Source organism: Lissotriton vulgaris, chromosome 4_1 (genome assembly GCF_964263255.1).
Source record: "Lissotriton vulgaris chromosome 4_1, aLisVul1.2, whole genome shotgun sequence".
Classification (NCBI taxonomy): Eukaryota; Metazoa; Chordata; class Amphibia; order Caudata; family Salamandridae; genus Lissotriton; species Lissotriton vulgaris.
In genome coordinates this window covers 1,773,794,349-1,773,807,642 of record NC_141691.1, presented here as the reverse complement: position 1 = coordinate 1,773,807,642, position 13,294 = coordinate 1,773,794,349, and the positions used below count along the sequence as shown (strand labels likewise).

The following is a 13,294-nucleotide window of genomic DNA, read 5'->3' as shown; positions in this document are numbered from 1 at the left end:
CGCCAGGAGCAGGGTGCCCTGTCCCCCTTCAACTGCCCCAGCGCACCCGAGTGGGGGCCGGGGATGGGTGCCCGGTGGAGGGCGCGGAGGTGGTCGAATCTCCCTCGGCCCGTGGACATGGTGAAGCTGCTGCCAGGAGGGCTATAACACCCTCTGCCAGAGCGAAGGGCCACCTGCCACCCCAAAACCTTCTCAGCCGACCTGTAGCCGGTCGCAGCGCACCGCCATGGAAGAAATGTGTCCTGCGGAGGGGATCCGGAACTCCCGGGCCACCAACCTTCCCGATGTGTTGAATACTCCGGGCGGATTGCCCGGACCCCACCCGTTTACCTCTCAATGGTTTCACACCCTCTTGAACTCTCTCTTCAAAGTTCTTTTCAAATTTCCCTTATGGTAATTGTTGGCTATGGGTCGCGCGTCCCGTATTTAGCCTTAGATGAAGTTTACCACCCGCTTTGGGCTGCATTTCTAAGCAATCCGACTCTGAGAAGACCCGATCCCGGTGCGCCGGGGCCCGCTACCGGCCTAACACTGTCCACGGGGTGAGCCTCGATCAGAAGGACTTGGGCCCCCTAAGCAATCCCGGGGAGTCGGTCTTCTGTACGCCATATTTCCTGCGCCTGACTTGCTCTTCCATCTTCACTCGCCATTACTGAGGGAATCCTGGTTAGTTCCTTTTCCTCCGCGTAGTAATATGCTTAAATTCAGCGGGTTGCCACATCTGATCTGAGGTTGTAGTCGTAAGAATAATGCCGGAGTGTCAAAGGGGGTTGCCGGGGAAGGAAAGGCCCCTGCCGGAGCAGGGGCCTGGCATCCCGGCAGTGCGCGCCCTCTTTCCCTGGATCAGATCTTGAAGGGTTTTGCCCTTCCCGGAAAGCCGGCCGCGGAGGTGGGCGCCCAAGGCGCGTACGTGCGGGCAGCCAGTGGGACACCAGAGACAGCCACGCACAGCAGGTAGCCAGGCACCCCAGGAGTGGTCCTGGGATGGAATGGTCACAAGACCCCCATCTCGGGAGCCAGGCGCACCGGCGGCGAACCTCCGCGGCAGGACCCGGCGAGGGACCTTGCCATTGGCGATCGGGGGTCTGACTTTGTGGGGGGACAAAGAGAAGCAGAGCTAGCCTGCGTTGCCCCCAGCCGCGTCTGAGGGAAACCCTGGGGCAATTGATGATCGAGCGATCCACAGACAGGGACAGCCCCTGGAGGAACCCGGGGCCGCCAGGTGCGTTCGAAGTGTCGATGATCAATGTGTCCTGCAATTCACACTAATTCTCACAGCTAGCTGCATTCTCATCAACACGCGAGCCGAGTGATCCACCGACAAGAGTCACAGGCAACTTTTCGAAAGCCTTTACCCACCTGCGGGCGCAGGTCAGATGGGAGGAAGGCGACGCTGTCCGTCTACTGCCCTCGCGCTGAGACAACTCGGGTGCCCCGTTCAAGGCTTTCCCTCTGGGAGTCAAACTGCACCATTGTGAGAAAAAAACATTGCCGCCACCCATCTGCAGGCGAGGAAAGGGGCTCCCTGTGCGTCAGGAACAGGCAGCCCCACAGCCGCCGGTCCATCCCGGAGTAACCGGGAGGGACGGCACGAGTCTTCAAACCGCTCGGCCCGGCCGCACAGGACCGGGTCAAATCGGGTACCTGCCATCGAGGGAGGATCGCCCCACCTGCACCTCAACTGTCCGTCACCGGGCTGCCCGAGCCGTGCACCAAGCTGGCTTGTACAGCCCACCCCACCCTTGCCCGTGCCAGAGGCGCCCGAAGGGAAGAGCCAGGCAGCTCCCCTTCCCGCACACCTCTCACTGAGAGGAGCTGGGGTCCCCCTGCAGGCCCTTGGCCCCTTCTTTTTCAGGCTGCCCTGCCACATGAGAAGGGCCCCACCTCAGTCGCCCGGTTCTCCATCTGCCTGGGACATTGGGCGCAGGAGGGCCAAGCCAGCAGCAGGTCCTTCCAGGAGTGTGGTACCTGCCCACTGCCATTCAGTTTACCCCCATCACAGGCGTGGTGCCGGGTGAGCTTGAGTTCCATCTTAGGAGGGCCTACCACTGTGCCCCTCCCAGAGAGGGACAGGAGACGGGGGCCGCCCCCATCTCCAGTCCTTCACGCGTCGGTCGGGTCCTCATCGGAAGAAGAAGCCCGCCGAAGACCCGGTCCTCACCCGAGCGCCCCATGCGGCCGCAGACTGCTCCACCGGCCGGAGCGCGCAATAGAAGGGCCGGGACCTGTGCCTAAGGTGCGTGCTTGCAGGAGGCGGGTGAGGGCTTCAGGCTGGCGCCGCCAGATGCTTGGGCCGCTCCGCCGTTAATGCTTCTTCCGCAGGTTCACCTACGGAAACTTTGTTACAACTTTTACTTCCTCTAGATGTCAGGTTTGATCGTCTTCTCTGCGCTCTGTCAGGGCCATTGCCGACCCCGGTGCGGCCGATCCGAGGACCTCACTAAACCATCCAATCGGTAGTAGCGATGGGCGGTGTGTACAAAGGGCAGGGACTTAATCAATGCAACCTTATGACCCACACTTACTGGGAATTCCTCGTTCATGGGAAATAATTGCAATCCCCAATCCCTATCATGAACGGGGTTCAGCGAGTTACCCGCACCTGTCGCTGAAGGGTAGACACACGCTGATCTGTTCAGTGTAGCGCGAGTGCAGCCCCAGACATCTAAAGGCATCACAGACCTGTTATTGCTCGATCTCGTGTGGCTGAACGCCGCTTGTCCCTCTAAGAAGTTGGATGCTGACCGCTGGGGATCACGTAACTAATTATCATGGAGGAGTCTCATTGGTTATCGGAATTAACCAGACAAATCGCTCCACCAACTAAGAACTGCCATGCACCACCACCCACAGAATCAAGAAAGAGCTATCAATCTGTCAATCCTTTCCGTGTCCGGGCCAGGTGAGGTTTCTAGTGTTGATTGAAATTAAGCCGCAAGCTCCACTCCTGGTGGTGCCCTTCTGTCAATTCCTTAAAGTTTCAGCTTTGCAACCATACTCCCACCGGAATCCAAAGACTTTGGTTTCCCGGAAGCTGCTCGGCGGGTCATGGGAATAATGCCGCCTGATCGGTAGTCGGCATCGTTTATGGTTGGAACTACAACGGTATCTGATCGTCTTTGAACCTCCGACTTTCATTCTTGATTAATGAAAACATTCTTGGCAAATGCTTTCGCTTTGGTTTGTCTTGCGCCGGTCCAAGAATTTCACCTCTAGAAGCACAATACGATTGCCCCAGGCCGTCCCTATTAATCATAGCCCCAGTTCCGAAAACAACAAACTAGAACAGGAGTCCTATTCCATTGTTCCTAGCTGAAGTATTCAGCCATTTCAGTCTGCTTTGAACACTCTAATTTTTTCAAAATAAACGCTTTGGACCCCCAGGACACTCAGTCAAGAGCATCAAAGGGGGTGCGGAGAGGCAGGGGCTCGGACAGGCAGTAGCTCACCTTGTGGCAGACCACCAGCTCGATCCCAAGATCCAACTACGAGCTTTTTAACTGCAGCAACTTTAATAAACGCTATTGGAGGTGGAATTACCGTGGCTACTGGCACCAGACTTGCCCTCCAATGGATCCTCGTTAAAGGATGTAAAGTGTACTCATTCCAATTACAGGGCCTCAAAAGAGTCCTGTATTGTTATTTTTCGCCACTACCTCCCCGAGTCGGGAGTGGGTAAATTGCACGCCTGCTAACTTCCTAGGATGTGGTAGCCGTTTCTCAGGCTCCCTCTCCGGAATCAAACCCTGATTCCCTGTTATCTGTGGTTACCATGGTAGGCACAGAAAACACCTTTGAAAGTTGATAGGGCAGACATCCGAATGCATTGTCGCCCTCACAGGGACGTGCGATCGCCCCGAGGTTATCTAGACTCACCAAATCGGTCGGGCGAGCCCAAATTGGTCTTGGTCTGATAAATGCTCGCATCCCAGGAGGTCAGCGCTCGTCAGCATGTATTAGCTGTAGAGTTACCACAGTTATCCAAGTAACATATGGAGCGATCAAAGGGAACATAACTGATTTAATGAGCCATTCGCAGTTTCACTGTACCGGCCTTGTGGACTTACACTTGCATTGCTTAATCTTTGAGACACGCATATGCTACTGGCAGGATCAACCAGGTAGCCGCACGTGCTGACAGGGTGGGAGCCGCATGACCATCTCCCCGACCGGCAACCATTGCACACCCATCCATCTCTCGGGAACCTGCCAGGGGAAGTAGCCCATCCCCCTGGTAGGCAGGAGGACTGGCTGGAGGGTTGTGGGGTGTGGAGAGGTGCAGTCACATGGGCACCGGTGGGCCCAGCTGTCTCCTCCGCGAGGGAGAGGCAGGCTGAGGCTCAGCCTGAGCAAGAGGCAGGGGTGCCGGGCCTGGTGGCGGCGGAACCCCTCGGAACGGTCATTCCGAACTGCTGTGGAAACGTGCTGGGCGGAGAGGGGTGACGGCATGGCGTGCGGGGCCCACAGAGCCCATTGACCTGCCGGACGGCAGCATCTGAGGACCTGGGGCCACCTGACCCCTTCTGCTCGGGTCGGACCACTGGGGAGCACGGGCTGCCGGTGCCGCTCGGCCTTCGCTCTGCTGGGTAGGGTGAAGGGCCTACACCAGGCGGCAGGCCCTCACTCGAGTCAGATGGTCCATGTGGGGACTGGCCAACCAGTTCATCCCTAAACGGACCCAGAGTGCCCAATCGATCGGTGTACAGCCGGGGCCAACCCCTGACAGGCGGCCCTGCGAAAGTACCCGACCTCCTGGAGCCCTCGCTGGGATCGGGGAGGTAAATGGCCCCTCATCAGGACTTCCAGGAAAGCCCTGCCATCTGGCCACCCCACAGGAAAGTATTGTGTGCGACCAGATGGCCGAGCAGATAGGAGCGACCAGATGGCAGAGGAGAACGGTGCGACCAGATGACAGGGCACGAAAGGGAAGCCATCTGGTCGCTCTGTGCCCCAGCGAACGAGTGAGCGGGTGCTGTGGCATGGGGGACAGGAGGCCCAGGGGCCAGCTGGGCCCCAGTAATGGAGGCTGCGAGGGGGGCCCGACAGGCTCTCCGACCCGGGTCCCAACGACACCTTGACAAGCAAGGGAGGCCTGTACGGGACGGACGAACCCCTGTCCTGGGCCTTTGGTGGAGTAGCAGGCCGGGTGACTCCTAAACCCAGCCAAGCAAGGGGAGGCTCCCCAGGCACAACGGAACCCCGTCCCATGCCTTTGGCAGAGCAGCAGAGCGGCAGAGTGGCAGGCTGGGGGATGGGGCCCAGGGACGGAGCACCCGACCCGAGGCCCCGCATGGCCCCTGGACCCAGCCGGGGCTCCCAGGCCCAGAGGCGCAGGAAAGCCTCCCCAGGCCCACCGGACACAATCCTGAGCACCCTGCCACGCAGCAGGACCTAGGACAGAGCCCGGGATGGGAAGGCTGCCCTCCCCGGGCCCACCAGGGGCCCAGGCCAGAGCTCCTGAACCCAGCCAAGCAAGGGGAGGCTCCCCAGGCACAACAGAACCCCTTCCCAGGCCTTTGACAGAGCGGCAGGCTGGGGGATGGGGCCCAGGGCCAGAGCACCCGATCCGGGACCAAGATGGGCCCCTGGACCCTGCCAGGGCTCCCAGGCCCAGAGGCACAGGGGAAGCCTCCCTGGGCCCTCCTAACTCCGTTCCGGGCACCCTGCCACGCGGCAGAACCAAGGATGGAGCCTGGGGTGGGGAGGCCTCCCTCCCCGGGGCCCTCATGGGCCCTGCCCGCAGCTCCTAAACTCAGCCAAGCAAGGAGAGGCTCCCTGGGCACAACGGAACCCGTCCTGATCCTTTGCCATTGTGGCAGGCTGGGGGATGGGGTCCAGAGCCAGAGCACCCGACCTGGGGCCTGGCGGGCCCCCAGACCAAGCTGGGGCTCCCAGGCCCGGAGGCACAGGGGAAGCCTCCCCAGGCCCGCCGGATACCATCCCAGGCACCCTGCCACACGGCAGGACAGAGGACGGAGCCCGTGGTGGGGAGGTCACCCTCCCCAGGGCCTCAGGGAGCCCCATGAACCCAGCGAAGCAAAGGGAGGCTCCCCAGGCATGATGGAACCCCGTCCCGGGTCTTTGGCATGGCAGCAGGCCGGGAGACTGGGCCCAGGGCTGGAGTACCCGAGCCGGGGCCCGGCAGGGCCCCTGGACCCAGACCGGGCTCCCAAGCCCAGAGGTGGAGGGGAAACCTCCCCAGGCCCCTGGGACCTCGTTCGGGCACCCTGCCATGCAGCAGGACTGAGGACGAAGCCTGGGATGGGGAGGCCGCCCTCACCGGGGCTCCTGGACCCAGCCCATCAGGTGGAGCTGCTTCGGGCCATTCGGGGACCCCAGATGGCACGGGAGGACCACCAGAGCTCTCGGGCGCGGACGCCCGGGGAGGACTGCCTGGGACCCATGGAGCCCAACCTGGGTACTCTGCCATGCCATAGGAGGGAGCCCTGGATGCCTGGGGAGGTGTTGCCCGGGCATAGCCCATCTGGTCACTGGCAGAGAACCGCCAGCCTGGGAGGGGTGTCCCGGCATACCCAGCCCATCAGGGGGAGCTGCCCCGGGCCATTCGGGGACCCCAGATGGGCCTCAGGCACAGGAGGTCCACCGGAGCTCTCGGGCCCGGACGCCCAGGGGAGGACTGGCCATGACCCATGGAGCCCATCCCGGGCACTTTGCTAAGCCGTGGGCTGGAGCCCCCGGACGGAGGAGAGGTGTTGTCCGAGCATAGCCCATCTGGTCACCGGCAGAGAACCGCCAGCCCGGGAGGGGTGTCCCGGCATACCCTGCTCCTAGTAATCCAGAGGAAGGCTACCCCTCAATCAATCAATCAATCATCGTATTTATATAGCGCACTACTTACCCAGAGGGTCTCAAGGCGCTGGGGGGGGATCTGCTACTGCTCGAACAACCAGGTCTTGAGTTGCTTCCTGAAGGCGAGGTGGTCCTGGGTCAGGCGGAGGTGGGTGGGGAGGGAGTTCCATGTCTTGGCGGCGAGGTAGGAGAAGGACCGTCCCCCTGTGGTGGATCTACGGATGCCGGGGACGGCGGCGAGGTGGGGATCCACCGGAAGATCTTACGTAGCATGCGCAGGATGTTGAAGCACGACGAGGAGACGGCGTTGACTTGTCTGGTCATGGAGAGGGAGGAGTCCAGGATGAAGCCCAGGTTGCGTGCGTGGTCTGTTGGTTTGGGTGCGCTGCCTAGGGCGGGGGGGGCCACCAGGAGTCGTCCCAAGTGGCGGGTGAGGATCCCAGGATGAGGACTTCCGTCTTATCTGAGTTCAGTTTCAGGCGGCTGTTCTTCATCCATTCGGCTACCTCTTTCATCCCCTCGTGAAGGTTGGCTCTGGCTGTGGCGGGGTCGTTGGTAAGGGAGAGGATCAGCTGGGTGTCGTCGGCGTAGGAGATGATGTTGAGGTTGTGCTGGCGTGCGATGTCTGCGAGGGGGCTCATGTAGATGTTGAAGAGGGTAGGACTGAGCGAGGAGCCTTGAGGGACGCCGCAGATGACTTCGGTGGCTTCAGATCTGAACGGAGGGAGGCGGACTCTCTGTGTCCTTCCGGCGAGGAAGGAGATGATCCACTCCAGTGCCTTCTCCTGGACTCCGACGTTGCTGAGGCGTTGTACTAGGGTACGATGGCAGACAGTGTCGAAGGCCGCGGAGAGGTCGAGGAGGATGAGGGCCGCTGTTTCTCCGTTGTTGAGCAGCGCTCGGATGTCATTGGTGACTGCGATCAGGGCGGTCTCGGTGCTGTGGTTGGCCCGGAAGCCAGACTGCGAGGGGTCGAGGGATCCGTTCGTCTCGAGGAAGGCGGCCAGCTGCTTGTTGACGGTCTTCTCGATGACTTTTGCAGGAAACGGGAGCAGCGAGATGGGGCGGTAGTTCTTGAGGTCGGTGGGGTCAGCCGATGGCTTCTTAAGTAGAGCGCTGAGTTCGGCATGCTTCCAGCTCTCCGGGAAGGTAGCGGTGTCGAAGGAGGTGTTGATGATGTCCCGCAGGTGGGGTGCGATGATAGCGTCGGCCTTGTTGAAGACGTGGTGAGGGCAGGGGTCGGTCGGAGATCCGGAGTGGATGGAGTTCATCGTGCGGACGGTGTCTTCGGTGCTGATCGGAGTCCAGGCGCGGAGGGTGGTGGTGGGGGGCGGTGGTTCGGTCGATGTGTTCGTCGGTTGAGTGCTGAAGCTGTTGTGTATGTCCACGATCTTGTTGTGGAAGTATGAGGCGAGGGAGTTGCAGAGGTCTTGCGAAGGGGTGATGTCGTTGTTTCCGGCGTTGGGGTTGGAGAGCTCTTTGACGATGTTGAAGAGTTCTTTGCTGTTGTGTGCGTTGTTGTCCAGTCGTTCCTTGAATGCAGTTTTCTTGGTGGCGCGGATGAGTTGGTGGTGTTTCCGGGTGGCGAGCTTGAGGGCAGTCATGTTGTCCGGTGTTGGGTCTCTGCGCCAGGTTCTCTCGAGGGCTCGGCAGTTCTTCTTGGAGCTCTTGAGTTCGTCGGTGAACCATGGGGCTTTCTTGCTGCCGGGTCTGCTGGGCGGGGTCCTCAGGGGGGCGAGCTCGTCTGCGCAGTCGCTGATCCACTTCGTGAGGTTGGTGGCCGCTTGGCTAGGGTTCGTTGTGCTGGTGGGAGGGTTCATGCTCAGGGAGGACGCGAGCTGGTCGGCTGTGATCTTGTTCCAGTTCCTGCGTGCAGCCTGTTGCTGGTGTTGGTGGATCGTGGTCCTTGCAAAGCTGAAGTGGACGCAGCTGTGGTCCGTCCAGTGGAGTCCGGTGGCGTGGCTGAAGGCGATGTCCTTGCTGGATGAGAAGACGGGGTCGAGTGTGTGTCCAGTGTAGTGGGTAGGGGTGGTCACCAGTTGCTTGAGTCCCTCCCAGGTTGGCGAGGTTGTCCAGCAGGGTGGTGGTGTTGCGGTCGTTGTTGTTCTCCAGGTGGAAGTTGAGGTCCCCTAGGAGGATGTAGTCAGCGGAGCAGGGGGCGTGTGGGCTGATGAAGTCGGCGATGTCTTCGCTGAATTGTGTGTGTTGTCCAGGGGGTCTGTAGATGAGGGTGCCTCTGAGGGTGGTCTTGGGGTTGATGTGGACTTGGAAGTGCAGGTGCTCGGCGGTTGTGAGGGTGTCATCGGTGTTGGTCGTGATGTGGATGGTGTTCCTGTGGACGATGGTGATGCCTCCTCCGGTGTGGTTGATGCGGTCCCTTCGGATTATCTTGTAGCCGTCTGGGATGGCGATGGTGATGTCAGGCGCGGAGGAGGCGTTCATCCAGGTTTCCGTGAAGAAGGCGACGTCTGGGGCTGTGGTGTCGAGCAGGTTCCAGATCTCGATGGCGTGCCTGTGGACGGAGCGGGTGTTGAGCAGGATGCATTTCAGGTGGCTGCTGCTGTTGCTCGTCGAGGTCTTGAGTACTGCTGGAGTCGTGCAGGTCCAGATGCAGGTGAACTTGCAGGAGTTGCAGCAGAAGGGTCCGTGGGTGGGTCTTGGGGTGGTCCGGTAGCAGCCCGGGACTCGGCCGGCGTTGAGTGCGTTGAGGGTGGTGGCGTCGTACGTCCGGCGGGTGGGCTGGGGTCTGCGGGGGCCAGGGGTCCTGGCACTGGGCGCGGTCCAGGCGCGGACGGGCGCAGACGGGCTTACCTTTGGCGCACCTTCGGCGCTCAATCGGCGCTCCCGCTGCGCGGTCACTCCGGGGGCGTCATAAGAAGGGAGCCGGTAGGGAGGGTCTGCGGGGAGGCGGGAGCGGGCTGACCAATCAGCTGGTGGGGGGGCGGGGCCGCGGGCTGGCAGCCGCGGAAAAATGGATGTCGGGCTTGGTGGGCGGCCCTGCGGCGGCTGGGGCAGCGGCAGTATCAGCAGGGCTGGGGCAGCGGCAGTATCACCTCTCTCTGGGAACCCGGGCTCACTGAGTGATGGAGGGGACCCAGGGCACGGAGGCGCCCAACCTCCTGGAGCCCTCACTGGGATCGGGAAGGCGAATGGCCCCTCATCCAGATTTCCAGGGAAGCCCGGTCATCTGGTCGCCCCATTGGAAAACATTGGGTTCAACTAGATGGCTGAGGGGGCAGGTGCGACCAGATGGCCGGGACCAAAAGGACTCCCAGCTGCCCACCCGAGCCTTTGCGGTAGGGCTCCCGCTTGCCCACGCAGGGCAGGGCACTGGGCTCCGCTTCCCGGGGGCTCGGGGGACTCCGGCTGGGCTTCCGGCACAAGGATGACCACCAGAGCTCTCAGGTTCGGGAGAACCATGAAGCCCGTCCCGGGCACTCTGCCACGCCGTGGGTCAGAGGAGGGAGCCCCGGATGCCTGGGGAGGTGTTGCCCGGGCATAGCCCATCTGGTCCCTGGCAGAGTAGGATCATTTTCTTGTCATACGGACTGCACGGCGGACACGGACGCTATCCCGCCGTGTCTCCTAGGGCACCATCCTGCTTTTATTATTTGTGAATCTTTAAGTTGCCGATCGACTGACGGCTTGTTCATAAGAGATACCAGGACTTTTCCTCACTATTCCTACCTTTCAAATCTAATTCTGAAAGACATCAGTCTTTCATTTGCCGATCATCAGACGTTTCACTTGAAAAAGAAATTTCCCCGCTACCACGGGCCGTCTTTATCATTTACAAGACTGTTTCAACTTAAGTTGGCTCCTAGATTTTATTTGTTCTACACCTTCCACCTGTGCGGACTCTCTATCCGCATAGCGTCCTGTAGCCCCTCGAAGATTTTCTGGAAGGAATGTCTATGACGTGATGACCCAGATATCTGCTGATCATCTAATAATTTGATCATCTTCCTAACATATACGGTTTAGGAGATTCTCCTGATAACAATATCAACACGTTTGGGTGGCTCCTGAAGAAGGCGTCCTCACGCCGAAACACGCATCTAATTACACTCGCCACATTGTGCTTTTTATTAATTAAATGAGTTTTATTTTCAGATGTATTATTAGTAATGAAATGTATGTTTTTTATTATTATGTCCACTTTGTATGTTTATGAAAATGTTATGTATTTGTATGATTTTTAACTGTTTACATTAAACTCTTGACCATTTTTATTTTTCTTGTTCACCTTTAGTTTTTACTGTCAATTGATGTTACTTGTTTTGCCACTGTTATTGATTGCCTAGGGTGTTTACTCACACTCCCTGGCAGAGTACCGCCATCCCGGGAGGGGTGTTCCGGCATACCATGCCCCTAGTAATCCGGAGGAAGGCTACCCCTTTTTCTGGGAACCCGTGTGCACTGCAAGGCTTAGGCCCACAGGCGCAACTGGGGCAGCCGCCCGGGGGAGGACTGCCCAGAACCCATGGAGCCTTGCAGGTCTCCGGGACTCTGCAACAGGGACCCTTGTACTGGGCAGATGGACTCTTGGCAGGCCACTGGACGTGGGCTCCCAAACCCCAGGCCCTGACCGAAGCCCAGGCCCTGGGGCTGGGGCCGGTCCCTGCTTTTCAACCCAGAGGCCGGGGAGTTCTAGGAGATTGCCCAGGCACGAGGGACTCCTGTCCCGGGCAAACAGACCTCAGGACGTGCACTAGTTTTCCACACATTTTTCCCAAAATTCTGCATAGTGACGCTACGCCCAGCACTACTCAGAACTCTGTACTGAGGTGAATGTATGACATTGTTCTGAATTCTGTCCATCAATTGTTCTTTATGCACTTTATCGGAGGCACCTTATTTTAAAGCTTCCCTCACACACAAATCTCTTATAAGCGACTTATACTGACAGCTGTATATTATTATTGAACTTTTACTTTCTCATCACATAGGTTGCAGTGTGTTTATGACTATTATAAATACATGACCACGCTATCTTACGTAACTCATTCTATACACCTTCAACATGGCGACCATAGTTATTATGATGCTTCTTTGGCGTACATTGTGTCCCTTTTTTGTTTTTACTAAAATTGGCTCTATATTGACAGTCCAATATGGCGCCAAAGCTAGACGCCGTCCTTCGCACGGAGTACTCTTCACAACGAAAGTAATCCACATCAGGTAACTAGACTCTGGGGATTTGTTTATTTTTTTATGACATGTGTGGTTCTGGTTGTTACAAACACACGTTTCTAGAAGTACGTGTCGGCACGAAAAGGTACTGAGGTTAGCTTCACTGTATTGGTGACATATGATAATTGTTCATGCAATTTTAGAAACCGTATATATGAGTTGGGCTTGTTAAACTCATTACTTTTATGACTTCTGACACCCTAATAATAGAGATTTTTGTACATATACGCATTAGGATTATTCCTTTTACATTTTTGGTGGGTCTTACCATTGATTATACTGTTTGGTTTGACTACCTCTCACAAGAAACGTATGATTTTGTTCTGTCATTCAGAATTGTCAGGTGACCGTACATGTGTGCCTTCTGTCTTTACTTTATTAGATACTGTTTGGTGGCCTGTGGTACATAGTTGAAAGCCCAGCCTCTTGCTAGTGGAGCTCTCAAGCCATTTTTGATGTTAGTATAGTTATTGGAGTAGTAAAGGCTATAGGTATTGCTTGTATTTGACCTTTTACTAAGTTTAATTTGCATTATAACTTTCACTAGACTTAATTTATCATTGTATTCCACAGTTATAATTGTGTTTCTTGTCGCGCACTTCCATGTATAATTGGATGAACCCATAGGAATATTGTACCACCGTCTCTTATTCTACGTACTTGACAAAGTCTTCTTGGAATTGGTGAGTGGCATCAAATTGCATTTGTACTACAGTTGCAGTAGTAAAGGTTGTAGTTATTACTCATATCAAAGTAATTTTTAGTTTTATTTTTTCATTTTACCCCTCAGGTACAAATGTGTATTAGCTGTGTATTCCAAACACAAATGGAATAATTCATATGGATTATGTATCTTCGTTTCATATACTACGTACCTTGCAAAGCTTATCTGATTTTGGTGAGTGGCACCAAATCGTTTTCGTACTAGTTGGGGAACACGTGATCTGTGCTCTCACATCTGCTGTTTTGCTCCTTCTTCTCATCTCATTTTTCTTAAATTATAATCACCAGTCATTTATTCTCTGGAACTTCTGGAGTTTCACTATAATTCTGGCACGATTTGGTGATCACTTTTATCCTAGGGCTAAGCATACAGATTGCTTGCCTATCCTTTCGTGAGATATGTCTGCTGCTTCTTTTCTTCACAGATCAGGGGGTGTTGGGTCCCTGCTCATTACTCCTGCACTCTAACAGCCTTTTCTGTTGATATTTTAGGTTTCAAGTGTTAATTGTGTTCATATTACAAATATTGACATGCAACTTAGGCCCTTTTCATGTTTAATGTCTCTAT

The 13,294-nt window shown here is 56.9% G+C and overlaps 1 protein-coding gene, 1 non-coding gene and 2 pseudogenes across 2 annotated transcripts in view; 1 reads left to right on the top strand and 3 right to left on the bottom strand.

Moving 5' to 3' along the window:
- LOC147724551 (28S ribosomal RNA) overlaps positions 1 to 735 on the bottom strand; it is a 3,159-nt pseudogene extending 2,424 nt beyond the window's left edge.
- Positions 1 to 13,294, top strand: part of DPYS (dihydropyrimidinase) — a 358,618-nt gene that overhangs the window by 22,773 nt on the left and 322,551 nt on the right. The window lies entirely within an intron of this gene.
- LOC147724550 (5.8S ribosomal RNA) lies at positions 1,177 to 1,329 on the bottom strand. The gene has a single exon (XR_015295308.1). It is a non-coding gene; the product is annotated as a 5.8S ribosomal RNA (ribosomal RNA).
- On the bottom strand, positions 2,306 to 4,124 carry LOC147724549 (18S ribosomal RNA; annotated as a pseudogene).